The sequence below is a fragment of the Podarcis liolepis genome (genome assembly GCF_965112155.1).
Source record: "Podarcis liolepis genome assembly, chromosome: 10".
NCBI lineage: Eukaryota > Metazoa > Chordata > Lepidosauria > Squamata > Lacertidae > Podarcis > Podarcis liolepis.
In genome coordinates, this window is record NC_139562.1 from 37,080,482 (window position 1) to 37,098,773 (window position 18,292).

The 18,292-nt window shown below is 41.3% G+C and overlaps 1 long non-coding RNA gene across 1 annotated transcript in view; it reads right to left on the reverse strand.

The window, feature by feature from the left end:
- LOC310687661 overlaps positions 1-18,292 on the reverse strand; it is a 224,711-nt gene that overhangs the window by 123,949 nt on the left and 82,470 nt on the right. Inside the window, exons 3-4 of the long non-coding RNA XR_014516521.1 lie at positions 16,264-16,384; positions 9,180-9,266 (exon numbers count right to left, since the gene is read on the reverse strand). This is a non-coding gene — a long non-coding RNA (uncharacterized lncRNA). The remainder of the gene's footprint in view (positions 1-9,179; positions 9,267-16,263; positions 16,385-18,292) is intronic.

The following is an 18,292-nucleotide window of genomic DNA, read 5'->3' on the forward strand; positions in this document are numbered from 1 at the left end:
GCCACGTAAATTCAGGCAATAGCCATGCTCTGACGGCTGAGGGCTATGCAAAAAACCCTCAGACAGTTATCCTGCAGTTATCCTGTCCAGATATCTGGGGGTGCATTTTGCACCAATGTAAAGCCATGCCCTCCCCATGTTGTAGGATGACCACTTACACAGCCACAGAAAAGAGGAAGCAAAGAGTGGGATCCACATTTTCATAGAAATGACTTATTATATGTATCATATGACCCAATAACATTTGGGTAATGAAAAGGAGACTGGGGATCAGTGTGCTTGCTCTAGAACACCCTCCTGCCACAAGACCTTAATAAGATGCTTATTGTGCCACAATGTCATTGAATTTCCCATGACACTTAATGTTGTTTTCACCTCAGTTTTAAGCAAATACAAACTAAAAGCTAAAAAAATAATCATCCAAACAAAATCAGTAGCAACTGGGAGTCATGTGTCTTTTTGTGAAAGCAGAAGGCAATCAATGTTCAGTTGGTAGTGCATGAGACTCTTGATCCCAGGGTCCCTACTTTGGATAAAGGATTCCTGCAGCTCTATGATTCTAAACAAATAGTTTCTCAACTCTGAGTGTTGAAGACACCAAGCAAATCATCTTTCCCCTCCCATTTCTCTTTCATATTCTGTTTGAGTAAAGTTTGAGTTCAGGATCTATCTTACAAATACTTCCACCACCACCTTCCTTCCTGTTTCTTTCATCTTAAATAGATGATGACTGCTGCCACATAAATCTCGGAAATGAATCAGAGAACATGTTGGAGTTGCAAATCATTTGGAACAAAGACAAGTATTTTGCTCTTGGCAGCAATTCATCTGATAGTGTCAGATTCATTGTCTACATTATGGACAATTTCTATAGTCCAATTTATAGGACATAGACTGGAAATATGGAAGCAGATCATGCTTCTTTTCTATTTAATGTTGATTTGTTACCTCCTCCCCTGCATCACATCTGTCCAAACTATCTGGCCACTAAGTTGTGAACTCTTATGAGAACAAGGATTGTCTTCTTTCTTTCTCACCTGTGCATTACACTGTGGAGGAAATGTGGGCTGAAGACAAAGGAGAATATAAACTTACTCCATGTGAATCAAAAGGCATTTTTGTTGACAATGTGATATGTCAAGCAAGATATTTATGGGTCCTGTCATCATAACTCATAAGCTTCTATCAGAAGAAAGCATAATCCAGTTTCATTCCCAGAGAATTTCTGTTATTATTTTCTATCTGAGCTGGAATTTGTTACGATTCTACTCACAGTGACTGTCTATTTTCCTATTTTAGGCCTGCACTGTACAATGTTACTCTATGCTTTGGTTTTGAAAAACAGGTTCAGTCATCTCTTGAGATATCATCACCAAATTTGGCACGGCGGTTCCTAAGGTAGAGATGGCAGTCTTAATCAATATTTGGATTCCAGGCATAATTTTGATTCAATATGGCAACCAAACAATAACTTTGGTGTGACTTCACCTGGTTTTTTGGGCACAGGCTTGGTCACCTCCCAATATATCATTTCCAAACTCATCACAAGGTTTTCTGAGGTGAGGGAGAGGTGGATTTAGTTCAGTCACACTGGGCACAGAGCCTTGGGGGCACTGCTGGGGATGCTGCAAATATGATTTAGAATGGAGCGCGAGAGGTGGAGGGTGTCACTCAGGGCGCTGCTGAAATTTGATGCCATAAGAGCTGCCACTGGGGTTGGCGGTGTTTCATTGATGTTTGGATGCCAGGTGCCATTTTGAATCAAGATGGTGAGCCCAAGTGTGACTTTGGTGTGACTTCACTCGATTTTTGGCATGATGGGCACAAACTCACAAATTACACTATGTATTCTAAAATCACAATGTTTTGGGGGGAGGGTCTGAAAATTCCCGGGCATTGCCAGTCACACCCTGTTAGTGCTATATAAAGGAGAAACATCTGCTGATTCGGGAATCTTGCCAAGTTAGAGGCTGCATTAAATTATGGCTGAATGTTCACGTCAAAAATTTCCTGGTTATTAATGATTAACTATAAAATATAGGTCCTCTGCTAGTAGACCCAGTGAATATCTGAGATAAGATCTCCCTCTAAACATGCTATGATTTTTTATTATTATTATTATTATTATTATTATTATTATTATTATTATTATCCGTAATAGTAGGGAATCTACCATATCTGAATCTACAGAAACTAGGCATTGTATAATGATAAAAATAGCTTGCTTCTACTGAAAAAGAAAATAAACACAAGACTTTAGTTGTCTTCTTTTCATCCCCTTTAAACAATGTATGCATTTCAAGTCATATTTCTAACTTTATTCTTCCTCAAGTGATTTATTTTTCAACCCCCTTGCCCCAAATAATTCTACATAAGCTAAAGTGGTTTCCCAAAGGCTTGTTCTCACATCTTTCCCCCTTGAACTTCTTCATGTTTTTGACATGTCACAGAGTTCAACTACTTTGCTAACAGGGTATTTAAAGCATGCTTTCTGTCAGAAAGCTCTCCTGACACATCAGCCTACGCATTGTTCTGTTTCTGCCAATAAGCCTTTTAGCGATATAGAACTGCATGTTTGTTTAGCTGTCAGGGCACAACACAGTTTGAGCCTCAATCAAATGTTTTAAGTTGGCTTAGAGCATTGAAGAGATTACAAAATTTGTTTTGGCCTCAATAGCCTATGTCAATTTATACATACTAAGTTTAGAGCTTGTTCTGCATTTCATTCTAAGAACTCAATCTTATGCTTACTCAAAAGAAAGCCAAAACTTACTTACTTCCAATGAAAAGTCAAAGGCATGCAGCTTTTTTTTTTACATTTATTTAATTGTAAATAAGATCATAAGGTCAAGTGCCCAAAGCTAAGAGCATCTGCAGAATGGGTAGATGTCCAAGTGTCAGAGAACTGCAAAGCTGGAACATGTTTGAGACTACAGTTCCCATCAGCCCCAGCCAGCATGGCTATGGCCAGTGATGATGCACAGGGCACCATGTTAGCCAGCACTGGTATTTATACTCTCTGTTTGGAACAAGAGCAGCTGAAGCCAGAAGTGCACATTTACCCAAGAAGTCTAGTTCCTGCCACCACATGGACCAGTTTTGTTGAAAGGTGACTACTTAATTCATCACTACTTCCCAAATCCATACTCCTCCAACTGTCCTGTTTTCAGTGGGACATCCCGGATAACAGAAACCAATCTCAGAATGTCCCAATTAAGACTGGCACCCTGGTGTGAGTCAGCCCAACCCTGCTGACAAGCACCAGAGCACTTTCTGGGATCGCTTTGGCAATTGTCAACGGGTCACACCTCTGCCCTGGCATGTCCCTTTGACAATCGCCAAGGTGCCTTTCAGGAAGGCACACTAGCAATCTCAAAGGGATGCACCAAAGCACCTTGGCAGGCCTTGCGGAGGAGGAGGAGACAGCCTCAACATGCAAACCTGGTAGACCTTCATAGGTATTGGTTGTTAACATCATATTGTCCCATACCCTTTTGGAGAGGTGGGCCTTAGCTGTACCTGTCTTGCCAAAGGAACCAGGCCTGTTGGCAGACCAACTCCATGCTGCAAAGATGTCTGCAAACATGACATGAAGACTGGCAACATCAACCTTGCCATGTGGGAATCCCTTGCAGTGATCATCCATAACAGTGACCAGAGAAAGAATGGCCACTGGGAGGAGCACAAATGCCATGGTGCATCTGCATCAGCAAAACCGGATGCCTTCATCTACCCCAGCTGCAACGAAACATCTCCTGTATCAATCTCTACAACCACAGAAGGCATTGTAACCTTCCAACAGTTTGACTTCACCCCTAAAGGCACACTTCTCCGATGTCTCCTGAGACAGGCGGATGTCAGCAACAACCGAGAATTGTAGCTCTGGTGTGAATATGGCCAGTAAGTGTGAGGTGTATCTTGCATCTATGATACTTGCTGGTGCAGCTCAACCTGAGAAGGCATTAAAGAAGGGAAGAATTTTGCAGTGCACAACTGTAAATGAAGCTATATAGTCACACTGAGTGTGTGTGTCGGGGTGGGGGTGAGGACAGAGGATTTCCATTGTTCATGAAGCCAGGATCCCCCAAAGCTAACCTGATGGACTGACTAAGCATGTGGTTTAGGTCTCATGGCATTTTAGTTCCTATAATATCTCTCTAGCCTCTCTATGCATCTATAGTTGTTTGAAACAGTTGCTCTTAGAAGCCTGAAAGCAACAGCTGCTTTCTTCATCTTATGAACTTTATATAACCTACTTCATAACATTCTGTGGAGCCTATTTTCCCTTTGTATTAAAAGGGAAAATCCAGTCCACAATGCAAGAACGTGAGCAACCCAAGCAGCTAAGAACTGCTTAGTTCTTTTTGTGCTCAGTGAAGTTGAATTTGTAATAAGAGCTGAACCAGATGTTTTCAGATGCTCACAGACAACTGTAGGAAGAGAAAAAGAGAGATGAGGCAATGAAGGGACTGTTCTGAAGGGATTTGATTCTCTGCAAGAAGCCTTTTTTCAGTCATTTACTGTTGCAGCGCTCTGCCATGGCTGGTGAAGCACTTTCCCCATAAAAGTCATTTCAATGCATGCAATCAGCATCATCTGAGAAATGACAGAAAATGGACTTCATGTAGAAAACTACATGTACTCAACCTGTGCCACAGATATTAGAGAAAAATGTGGATGTAATATCACTCTTCTCCCAAGATGGGGGCACCATCTTGTCACAAAACTATAGAATTGTAGAGTTGGAAGGGACTCCAATGGTCATCTAGTCTAACCCCCTGCAATGCAGAATTCTCAACTAAATCATCCATTCTTCCTGATGTTTAGTCAGATGTTTGTTCTGAAGGGATTTGATTCTCAAGCAGAAAAGTAACTTGGGCCAGCTCTGTCTGTATTTCAGATTCATTTTAAAAGACTTTTGTGACTGGCTGCTCCTCTTTCAGATATGTCTCTTTCCCATGCTAACAAAAGATAACCACTGCATTTATATTTTATTAGGAGCTGTTGCCAATATGAACTTGGCAAGCAGGCAACACACCCAGCTGTAAGGCTGCTTTTGATTAGGTTCTTGTTCCGTAGAATTATGGAGGCAAATTTATTTTTTAAAGTTTCCTGTTCTGTAAACATAGCCTGATTCAGCAATGAGTGAACCTTGAACACTTTTATAAACTTATTTTAAGTGACCGGCTGATGTTGGTTTGGTTGATGGAATCAACAAAATGAGTCAGAGGTAGCTTTGAGGGTTATAGATCACAAGGGAAATGTATTGGGAAGAGTGGTCATTTTGCACTTACCACCTGGAGAAAATCTTTCTAATGTATATTTTCACAAGGTACCTGTTTCATAAAATAGGTCTCTTAAGGGATGGCTTAATATTTAGGTAGCCAAAGATACTATCTATGTTGCCTTCTTTAAATACAGCATATCAAATTTTCTATTTCTTTCTTCTTCTTTTTAACCTACTTTTTAATAAAAAACTTACAGTGGCCTGGTCTGTACATCAAAAACCATTGTTAAAAATAAACTATGGATTCATATCAATAACCAGCATGTTAGTGCATGCCGATCAAAAGTCCCCACTCCACTCCACTATCACTTGTACTGTTACCATGGAGGAGGTACTAATGGTTTGTTCTTTCTCTCTCTAACACACACATACACAGAAACCAAAGTCTAGCAGAACTGATAGGGGAGATGGAAACTCCCCAGCTGGGTCAACTTCTTTGCTTGCAGGACAGAGTTGAACAATGATACCATGTTGTTTTAAATGGATTGTTTTAGGCTTTATTGGTTGTCAGGGACGGGCAGGGCTCTGAAGAGCATGTGGCGGAGGCAGGGCACCAGGGCAGTGACCCAGGAGAGGAGACCAGTGATTTTGGGGGGGGGGTGACGCCACCCGCAAGGCAGGATCCAGGGAAGGAGGGAGTGTGCAAGATATGGTGGCGGAAGAAGAAGGGACAGGTCAGATGAGGGACGATAGGTCAGTAGATTCCCGACCTTTCTCTGCCCACTGTCTTCTAGAGCCAGAAGGGGTAATCATTTCTGTGCAGGAGACATCTTAGGTTGCAGGCATGCAACCCAAAGGAGGGGATATAAGCCAGAGGAGGGGAGGGACCCCACTATTGCTGCAACTGCTCCATAGGGCCCAGACCCGTGGACAGGTGCCTAGAGGCTACAAGTGTGTAAGCATGTTTATCTGGAACAACATGAAAACTGCTGTGTTTCTTTTGCCAATAAGGAGTTAACTATCAGACATGTCCCTTCCTTATCTGGGCGGGTCATGATAGTAGTCCATTTTTGCATATAATTTCAACTGAAAAGCAGGTCAGCTATCTGAATAAAACAAATAATTAAGTAAACACCTGTGGTCCCAGATAGACTTCATGGTAACAGTTTTTTTAAAAATGTGATAGCTGTGTGAAGAGCTAACGTGAAGAGTTTCATATTTGGGATATGGTTTATCTCCTGCTCTCTCTGAAATTTGGAGTGGTTTGACATAACAGAAAAGAATCAAACTGAGTATAGCTTATGTTTCATCAGATCTCCCACCCTTGTGAGATTACAGGACAAAACTTCACTAGAGGACCTAAACTTCACTAGAGTGGCGTAACCAATATGGCTTGCCTTTTAAAAAACCATTTGAACTGGAACTCTGTGATACTGGGACTGTGTGACAGTATTTGGGGGAGAATGAAAAGGTGTGGAGATGGAGAGACAGCAGTTTGCAGACTTCTCTCACTGTCCATTTTTCACATCAGACTTAGCAACCCACTTCAGTCACAAGCCATTGACTCAAGTGCCCTGCGTTTGATTCACTTCCTGTTCCTCTATGTAAAATCAAGCCATCGCTCTATCCTACCCAGGAGATGTGCAGATTGTCCTTGCATTGGAAGGGCACATAATTCTTTAATGAGGGTGATGTGAATTTTCTTGTTTGGCAGATGAACAGGCACGAACCATCTGCTCTTCCTGTGCTCTCTATGCCATCATCACATACCTGCTTGTCTTTGAAGGTGTGTTGATGCATAATGAAGCACATTTAATCTCTGACCAATACTCAGTAGAAATTTAAATGGCAATTTAAATTTAATTTTTTTATTAGTAATTATGCTTAAGGTTGTTGGGGTAGGCAGCTTTTTTCCTGTGTGATCATTTGAAGTGGCACAGCTGTGTTATATTTCTTATATATCACATTGATATTGAAGTTTGCCTGCTTTCAGTGCAAGTCACATTGATACTGTAATGTTAGGTGATAAATAAATCAAATGCACAAACCACTCTACTGTAGATTGGCACAGGCAATTAATTTCATTGCAAACTATTATCTGAAAAATATGTATTTTCTGAATAGGATCTGGGAGTACATTCCCTAATATGGGATAACACAACATCTCCTTAAAAGGGCCCTTAATGCATTTTTAGCAAGTCACTTCATGACATTCTTTACAAAAAAATCCAAGAAGTACAAGATGAAAGAATGCTGGACTAATGAAGAAGGCAACGTGACCAGAATGTTGGGGAGGAAAGACTCCTCTAAGTCTCTGTGTTAGAAGTCTAAAGTGCACATGCAAACTCTGAAAAAGCAGGGTTCCTCTTGGAAATATGAGGAAAGTCTATGTCACAAGGCAATAAACTACAGTCATGTTCCTTTCCTTGCCACACAGGCAATAGGCTGGATCCTGGGAAACATCCACACAAATTAGAATAAACATCCTGGAGCTTTTTCTCCTTCTATTTCTTTTTCCTGTTGCTTCATTATCATGTCTGAAGCTTTATTTCATGAATGATTAACATTTTATTGTGATACACTTTTAAATACATCCATAATATGCATATGTCTGTCAGGTAGCATGTAAAGTAGTCCAGGAGGTACGGATTAGGCCAGTTCCTCAAACAGCCTTATCATAAGGTATGTGTTAACATTTCTCTGGATCATGGTCGGCTTAGCTTCAGGCTCGTACTTGTACAACTAAAAATATGCCATCAGGGAAATCCATCTTCCATTGTAATACTTTTCTCAGTTTGAGCAGAAGAGGCAAACAGAATTCGGTGCACTCGACAAAATACTAATTCTTAGCCAAGTGTCAAGCAAAGGGTTACAAACTGGAAACCACTAGCTCCTAAACTGGGATCAACACCCATATATCCATTGCTATACCACACCCCTGCACAATCACTCATTTTCATGCTTCTCAATTTTAGCTTACAATGATAACATACTGCTCACAACAACTGCAACATCTGATGCTGCCACCATGGTTGAATAGGAGGGGTTTAATTTTCTTGCAAGATCTTGGGGGCCCTGCATCTCACGCAGCCTAGCAATATCTCAGGAGAGAGTGCTAGCTTCCTTTAAAAGGATGGGCCACCATCTTGCCTGAATTCTTTCCTCAAGTAGAGTAAACTTTCCCAGCCCTCCTTCCTTTGGTTTAGAGGCTCTCATTGAGGCTTGCTGTGGTCACTGATTAACAGGGGCAGCATCGTTCTTGCTTTGGATTACTACATTTTGGTCACATGGTCAAGCCAAGCAAGGATCATGTTATGTACTGAGTTGAATAGGATCCAAAATGCAGCAGTCTGATTGGTCCTAGAACAATAGGATCCAAAATGCAGAAGTCTGATTGGTCCTAGAACAATGCAGCAGTATGATTGGTCCACAGGAGCCACCCAATCTAGCTCCAGGTGGAAGTGAATCCACAACCTGATTGGCCTACAGGAGAATCCCGGAATTAGCCAATCACGTGCAGCCCATTGTGTAAATAATGTATATAAAGCAGATATTGTGGGGGAACTTCCATTCCTCCTCATCACTATGAGCTGAATAAAGAGCATGAAATCCACTCTCGACTCTGAGTATATTTCAGATCATGTAAGGGGAATTCAGATGTGCCTGAAAAATATATATGAGTGGTATTGTGGGGCTGCAAATATTAGCTTCATCTTCCTCTGCCCATGCACCTGGTGGTGATGTGCCTAGTCATCTGGGCATGGGGTATGTGATGAAGCTCTACGCATGGACAGCTTGGACCAATGGGGTCCCTTGTATGGAGAAATTCCATGTGCTTACAACTGGAAGCACCACGTAAACACGCAGATGAAGGCATGGCCAAGACCAGAGTCAGTAGGAAACAGATATGAGGCAACCATTTGATTCAGTACACATTTAAAGGTGAACTTACCTAGTCCACACTTTCCAGAATGATGTGCAAACAGGGCCATTCTTTGAAATTCACACTGCTCCAAATCTTGCAATGCGGTCCTCCAGCCTAGCAATGTGTACAAAAACATGTATGTATCAGTGTAAAGATCATGATTTCTCTTTCCACTTAGATTGAACTTATTTTCTTCTCCTCAGCCACCTTTCTTTTCTCTCACTTCACTTCCCAGTCTCTCCAGCAGAAAGTTGTTCTCTCTCCCCACCCCCAGCATTCCAAAGCTCTTAGCACTATGTCACTCCTTTGGTTCTTTCCTCAGGCTGTCTGACGCTGCCGAGCATTCACATTCACAAAAACAAAAAGTACTTTTGGCTGAGACCCCCAGTTTAGGCTGTTCCCTCTGTGTGGATAAAGCAGACAGAGAAAAGTTTTTCGTCCTCTCTTATTGTATCAGAATTCAAGGATATTCAATTAACCTGAATGTTGGAAGTTTCAGGAACAGACAAAAGAAATTATTTATTCACACAGTCCATAGTTATACTATGGGATTTGCTCCCACAAGAAGTAACAATAGCCACCATATTGGATGGCTTTACAAGATGATGAGACAAATTCATGGCTGACAAGGCTACCACTGGCTACTAACCACAGTGGCTATGTTTTGCCTCCACTGTTGGGAGGCAGCATGCCTTTGCATGGCTGTTGCTGGGAGAGTGCTCTCAAGCTCAGGTCCAGCTTTCAGGCTTCCCATAGGCATTGGGTTGGCCAGTGGGAGAACAGGATGTTAGACTAGATAGACTTATGGCCTGATCCAGCAGGCTCTGCTTACATTCTCCTATTATAGGAGTCCTATATCCTCTAATAGTTGCAATGGTATCATTTTAATAATATCATAGCGTCAAAAAGCCCAAATGAATCACCTGAAAGCAGAATTTGATATTGAATATTAGCAATGAGTGAACTCGCCTCAGCTTGATTCAGTTAATGTTCCTACCCCCCACCCAAGAAAACTACCCCTTCTTTCTCAGCTTTCTTAAACAGAAATAAGGAATGGAGAAATGTGCCCCTGGTTCACTGTCAATCCCCCACCCAGCAAAATATTTAATCTTGAGAAAGTGAAGAGCTGGTGGGGAGGGTTCACTGGAGACATAAGCTTCACTGTTGCTAATTGGAATGAAATTCCACTGCATGCTCACAAACATCACTTCCTGCTAGGACCATGGGTCTGATGGAGAATGCCTTCCCAAACAAATTCTGACTCACCTGATTTCTATGATACAATATATATTGAAACTCTTAAGGGTAAATAACAGCATCACACAATTAATGGCTCATGTCTTCTATAAATGCTGAGCCAAAATATTTTAGTTTCCTTATGTTTATGAAATTATGGACTCAAGGCCATGGAAAAAGCAAGCAAGGTAATGAAAAACATGGCAATGTGGCAGATTTAGTTCAAATGGTCTACTAAAAAGAAAATTTTGAATTTAAACGCCACATATTTTACCTACCGTATTTCTTTTGTGTAGCGTCCGATGGTAAAGGGGGGGGGGGTTGTGTGTCTTATAGTCCATGAATGGAACTATGAGTAAGGAGAGTGTGCCTACTTCCTTTGGAAATCGCTCATAGGAAGCCCAAATGTATCAGAAACAGATTGTGAAGAAATGTGTGGTCCCAGGACAAATGTTACAGATATATTCGTTTTCTGGGAAGTGTATTAAAACTAAGTTAATCATTTCTCTTTTCCTTTAGTCAATTAATGGGAAACAGCCATCTCCACCAGCCCAAATGATGAGGATATGCTAACAGACCAGCGATGAACATCAATAACAGACTTTCTGGATGTTGTCTGGAGAATTAGCTGTCCTGAGCAGCAGCTGGCAAGTGTTGCACTGAAAGGTTAAGAAACAGCAATAACCTGCTGCTGCTGAGGGAAACCAAAAGAGGGAAAGGAACCTATTACCTAGCAGGAGATGCAAGATAAAAGTAGAAGCAGAAGGAAGCTGGAAAAAGTAAGCACCATGCTGATGTGCAGCTGGTAGAGGTGCTCAGTGCAATGTTGACATCAACAGCCCTTACTCAAATTTCCTACTTCTCAGCAGTTATGTGCTTCCATGACTTTATACAACCTCTGCTTCCCTTGGTATCTTGCTTCTCCTTCCAGTATGGGTACCAGAGCTGTCACCCATTTGGTCATCACTCATGACTTAGCAGTGGCCATTTATTCCTGCTGCTTACATCTGTCTGCACAACCTCATTGGCTGCTCCTGGAAATCATGGTCACAAAAATTCTTACTTTTCTGTGTACCGTGCATGTTGACTCTAAATTCTAATGAAACTGACATTTTTATGAGCTTGTATTTGGTTGAAATGCTCTACTTGCATTTGGAATATTAAAACAGCAAAGCTTTGCAGTTCAAATATTTACATTACTGGAATAAATGTTAAACATTGGCATCAATTGGGATAAGCAGAATACTCTGAGAGGCTACAATGCAGTGGTAGAGCACCCTTTTTGTATGAAGAAAGCTCAAGTGTTTCCAGATTAAAGGACCCCAGGGAACAGGGCTGAGAAAGTTCTGTATATGACAACTTGTAGAGCTGCTGCCAGTCAGGGAAGACAATTGTTTCAAACAGAAAGTAAAACACTGCCAATAGTCAGTGCCATTTTTCTAGAAAAAGAGGTGCTGAAACTCACCATGAACAGCTCCCTCATTCTCTTAGAATGGCAATTGTGCCCCCCTGAGAGGTGCTGGAACTGAGTTCCTGTGAGTTCCCTATAAAAACAAGCCCTGCCAGCAGTAATGTTCCATCAGCTGTGTTTTCCACTGCAGTAATGGGGGCTTCTCTGATGCAAAGTCCCCCTACCAGAGGAAGTTGGTTCATGGGCATGTCCACTATATTCTAACCCCACCCAGCTGCAAAGATGAGGGGGTCACAATTGTACACACAGAGCTGAGCTAAACTCTGCCCTTTTCTATCCCATTCATAGGCAGCAAATGGTGGATGTGGGGTTTTTTTTGGGGGGGGGGTTCTTTCATAAGCTCATGAGGCTACAATTGGTAACAGCTGCAGATGTTTTAGCACAGCTTAATAGATCTGCCTTCTCACCAAAAAATACACAATGTAAATTGTTCCATGGCATTTGAGAGAGGGAGGGGGGATGGCAGCCATTACTGAATGCCACCTCTTTGAAGAAGAGCTCTGCCTCTATTGCCTGTGGTGGCGGAAGGAAGGAAGGAGATGACAGATAGACAGATGATAGATGATAGATAGATAGATGATAGATAGATATAGACTGCCATCACCACTAAACCTTTCAAATAATTTTGCTCAACCTACAAATCGCCCACCTCCCTTCAAAATTAGGGATCCTCTAAAATTCACTCCCCATCGCAACTTGAAAGCTTTCAAGCAAGACATTTCAGGTTTCTCCTAATCAGACTCTGTGAACACATCCAACATTATGCATTTAAAGCAAATCAAACACACGGGGCCGCTAGGGGGCGCATTGGAAGATGGCCGACAATACCATCTCTCCGGCTCACACGAGGTAATTAAGAGGCTGATATGGGAGTATGCAGCCTCCCTTTGTTACCCCAAGGGAATGGGGAACACTGCCTTGCCTGCTGTTGCCATATATCACCCCCGGATTCGAAAGAAGGGGGTGAGGGCACTAAGCACAAAACCTTTGTGTGGGTCCGGCTCTCCCGGACGCTGTCTCTGATTGCGCAGATAGTTGTAGAGCTCAAAATAAACAATTAGAAAAAGAAGCAAATGCACATACTTCAAGTGAAGATCGGGAGTAAAGACTGCTAATTAATGGGATCTCTGTGAAGCGGAGCGACAGGCTGGACAATAAATCAAGAGAAGACTCATCATTAAAAGATTGGTATGTTGGAGCTAAACTGAAAAGGGGGGGGGAGGAAAAACTTTTTTTTTTGTCTTATGTGAGTACCCAATAACCCTTCCCCCCCCCCCGAGAAAGAATCGTTGCAATTACTGATCACAAGCAGGAGATTAAGAACTGTGTGGAAATAAATTACTAATCAAAGAGAGGACTTGTGGGAACATCGGGAAAGGAAGGAAAGCTTTGTGACGCAGTTACAAATAGAGATTCGTTACGGCAGGCCTGCCCACAGGAGGACGAGGAGGAGAAGGACCATGGTTATCGGAATGTGAGTTTGACCTGGCAGGGCCCCCTGAGAAAATTGATGACAGACTGGCAGGCCTGTGGAAATCAACGGACAGACTGCGGGAATGTTTTGTATGGAGGTGTGGAAATGGCGTCTGTCCTTTATGTGATATGGCTCTTGGGAAAGCGTAAAATCCACACAGGATATGTTTGTTTTTAACCCGCTTGTGAAGACTATCAGAGATCACAAAGAAAGGAATATATGATAACAACAACAAGATGAGGAAAATAACAAAGAGACTATCTGGACAGAACTGTGTAATTAAAGCAGCAGTAAGAGTGATGTTTGGATCCCTTTCGGAGCTTGAAGTATGGGTACCCCCAACAAAATTTTAAAAATTTGGCTGTGTAATTTGGAACTAATGTGATTTGGAATGAATGTGATTTGATTGGCCTGTTAATAAAAATTATTTTTTTTTAAAAAAATAAAGCAAATCAAACACACATTTAAATCACATGACTTCCGCCAAACAGTTATGAGAACTGAAGACCGCCCCCCTCATACAGACCTAACATTTACAGTACCTTTAACAAACAACAGTTCTCAGGTTTCTTTGGGGAAAAGTTGCAAGTTTTAAACGTGTGTTGAATATGCTTTAAATGTATGGTATGGATCTGCCCTCAGTGTGTACAAGACAAATTTATTGCCCTTTATATTCTACTGATTTAAATGAGCTAGGCTCAGTGGTGGGTGGGGTGGGCACAAACCCATGGTACCTTTATTGTACAGTTTGCCCAATTTGTGAACAGGGCTACAATCCTACTCAGAATGAAAGAAGCAGCACATAACTGTGAGAAATGTGATCTTTCCAAGTTCCTGGAGAACATTCATTCCCACGTAAAGTGGCAGGACAGTTTTACATGTAAAAGACAGGTCTAGCTACAAATGAGTTGCTGCACACCTTTCCACTTGATATGAATTACTGTAGAAATGCAAACAAGAGGATCAACATTAGACCCCCAGCTGACCTGCTCTTAACATTTCTGTGGAAGTCTATATATGGATCCTTCCCACTGGAAGCTACTGCATGTCTGCATGTGCATTTTGTACTGTACTTTACAAAATACTGTATTTCACAAAATAATGGTTTCTAATAATACTCAAGACAGTAGCTAAATTGCAAAAAGTACTAGCCAATGATGCCAAGGGTTTAACCAACACTGCAATTGTCAGCAAAATGGATAGCTACTTTGGTAACCATCAATCATTCTGGCCGCCAAGAGATCAGAATAAATACAGCAAAAACGTTATCTAATAGCTTTCATGTACTGTACACAGGAAAACTTGAAATAATTTGGTCCTTCTGAGCACATTTTTGTTGTTGTTTACCAATCAGCTAAGCCAGGAGTTATGTTTCATCTAACATTTTTGTGTAACAGCCTCAAAGAACCGATCAATAATAGAAAGATTTCCCTAGCATTCAATTAGTAAAGGTAAAAGCATTCAAGTATGCATTTATTTTACCTCTGTAGGCTACCTACAATGCATTTCCCTCATGGAATTATTGCTTTCGGGTGGTGAATTTCACACACGTTCTCATGGCGGGTTTGACATATCACAGTTTCCTGATGAGATGGTCAAGGAACCTTTCACTTACATTTTTTTTAAAGCCAGGGTGAAACCATCCTTCCCCCCCCCCCCCAGGGAAAAACAGTTTAATCACAACAAACCAATGCTTTAATGGGCATTCTGGCCCAGGAAACACAACTCAAGAGGCTTTAGAGAGTTTTACTGCCACTAACAGTTTTTGGGATTTTTTAAAAGCTCTATAAGAAGTGTAAAAGGGGATGGGGGGGCCCTCTGTTGACTACCTTGTCAAAATTAAGGTAAGCCGCCCCATCCACACCTAAGTCTCCTACTCCTAAACTCTGAGGGCATTTTCTTTTTGCCTCATGGCCCACACATTGCCAAAAAAGAAAAGGAAAGTTGGGATGGTTCAGCCAACGTTTCGATACAGCAAACCAGGGGTAGGCAACCTAAGGTCCGGGGGCCGGATGCGACCAATTGACCTTCTCAATCCAGCCCGCGGACGGTCCAGGAATCAGCATGTTTTTACATGAGTAGAATGTGTCCTTTTATTTAAAATGCATCTCTGGGTTATTTGTGGGGCCTGCCTGGTATTTTTACACGAGTAGAATGTGTGCTTTTATTTAAACTAATCTGGGTTATTTGCAGGGCATAGGAATTCGTTCATTTCCCTCCCCCCAAAAATATAGTCTGCCCCCCCCCAAGGTCTGAGGGACAGTGGACGGCTGAAAAAGGTTGCTGACCCCTGCAGCAAGCAATATAACCCCACTCTGAAAGGGCACAAGACTTGGCTCTCAGTATTTATACAAGGCCTGGCCTCAAGAGATCCCATAGCACTTCCAACTGAAGGAGCCAATGCTGCCCATGCACTTGAGGGGGGCTCTGAGGCCTGAGAACCTATACACCCCAGTATACCTCTCATGTGATGCCCAGCTTCAGAAATTTTGAGGTTCCCAGTTCATTCCCCAGTGACCCTAACACAGTTGTATAAGAACAGGCAACTTGTAGGACTTAGGACCTTTTCACACTTACCATTTATAAAGGTATGGTTGCTGTTTGATCTGACATTTTTAAGAGTAAATTTTCAGCAGACCACCTGTTCCTTTGGCTACACATTCCTATTACTGGAGAGCTAGTGCATTTTTTGCCTTCCATTTATGGCAGGTTGAGCCCAAATTGAGAAAAGTTCTATGACTAGAGTCTCATCCATTACAAAAACACAAATATACTAATTATGGGCAGTGTCTGGCACTCCCCACTAATGCCACTATAAAAGGTAAGTGTGGAAAGGCCTTTAACCTGCTGTTCTAGTGCAAAATCTTAGATATCTGTATACCAGATTGAAATTTGTAGTTTTATCCAATGATGCTTTATCAATGTCATACCTTGTGAAACTGCTCTAGGATGCTGATCTATTGTTCACTGAATTAAATTAGACAGATGGGGGTGGGGTAAATCCTGCTGACTTCTGTATACTTTGGATTAATGAGCTGTTTGGGCAGGTGCCTGAAAGAGAAGAAAAACAGCTGTTATAACCTTATTTTAAAGATACACAATACTTGGTCGTCAAAAACTTTAAATGAATTAAAGCTATGAACTTTCATACAGCATATTTGAGAAAGGCATTCTTAGGCATTCAGTCTTCATGTCTGGAATTCCTTTCTCAGCAAAAAATGAGTAGAGCTTTCAGTATAAGTTATATCATTTTGCCATGAAAGTGCCTTTAAAGAGTTTCATGTGTGCTTCATCTGTTATAACTAACAATGAAATAATAATAAAAATTGCAAGGTAACTAAAGTGACTTCAGTTTCAGTAGGACGAACGTTATGGTCCTATATACCAGGGGGTAATTCCCATTGAATTCAATGTATCTTACTTTTGGGTAGAGCTGTATAGGACTGTACATAGGATAGTAAAACCCCAAGATCACAAAAGAGCTAAAACTAACCACAACTATAGGCCCCTTCATGTATTATATGTGTGGGCATTCCATGAGATTAAGGAGATGGGGACACCACCCCCAATGTGATGCATCTCCCTGACTCCAACTATGTATTGAGCGTGGACATCTGAGGAGGGCACATGTACATATGTAGAGGCCATGTACATATGTTTCCACATGATGTGGAACCCTGGTTGTGGCAGGGATCCAGACCATGTGGAAACCAATGTGTGTAGAACTCTATGTAAGCATGCTTCCCTCTTTAGATATCCATGCTCAATGTGTCAGAAGTGGGGCTGATGTCATGCATGATTCCAGGAGTGGAGCTTGAGAGATGCACATTGTCAGGAGAACAGGATAAGTGAAAACCCCTTCAGGTGTATAACATCACTTCACTTTCCATGCTCAATGAGGGCCTATACTCCCTCCATTAGTGCATTCCTTGGCTACCTACATTGCAATGAAAGTGCTACTTATGGTAATTTTTTAACACAAATGGAGATAAGGTTGGCAGGTCATCTGTTATCCTGTGCCAAATTATCAATTCATTTGTGCATCTATAGCAAGGACCTTTTCAAGGCCAAAAGTGCTGTATACGTCTGTGCACACCTCTGCAGCTAAATCTGGCCGATAGCATTAGGCTTCTAATTTAAGACAGCTGTCTTCCACTATGGTCTTCAAGAGCATTAAAGCCAGCTTCAGTACAAGAATGTCAGCTTAAGTGGTTAGTGAATTACAGGCTTTTTCTACCCTTTTATCAATCATCCTCTCCATTTGTCTTCCCAAAACAGCTTCTTCTACTTTTTGGATGCTAAACTTGCTCTTGTTCGTTAGAATGGAAAAACATAGTTTGCTTGAACTTTTAAAGTAGTTACCCAAATAGTCATCGTTAATATGTCATTTTCTAATATTTTATAACAGTTTTTATTTTTACTTTTCAAAGCATTGCCTTTTGGCTCCCAGCTTCCATCAGTCCATTCCAGGTAAAAACACACAATACTTGCTCCTCTGTTTTTTTGCTCTTTTCTTGGAACCATATGCAATTTCAATCAGAAACAACAAAGAACATTTCTGGAATTAAATTTGGACATATAGAACTTAAGATGATGCATGCAGATGCTATTGCCTTAACCCTGACCCACCCAATTAACTCTTTCAAACAACCAATGACACTATTTTTATTCAGCAAAGCATCTGGTTACAAAATAAACTTAGATAAGTAAGAATGATTAGCAGTAACTTCAATTTGAAACAGAATGCAATTTCCAATGGAAAGACAAGCCAGCTGGATACTTATCCTGACCCCAAATCAGTCACAGGGTATAATCTTAATATATTAATAACCATAATTGAAAAAAGATTATAAACAAAAGATTAATAATCTACCATGGCTCAGGAGAACAGCCAGAGTTAAAATTAACATTCTATCACAAATAATATTTTGTTTATTAACATCTCATTGAGACTGAATT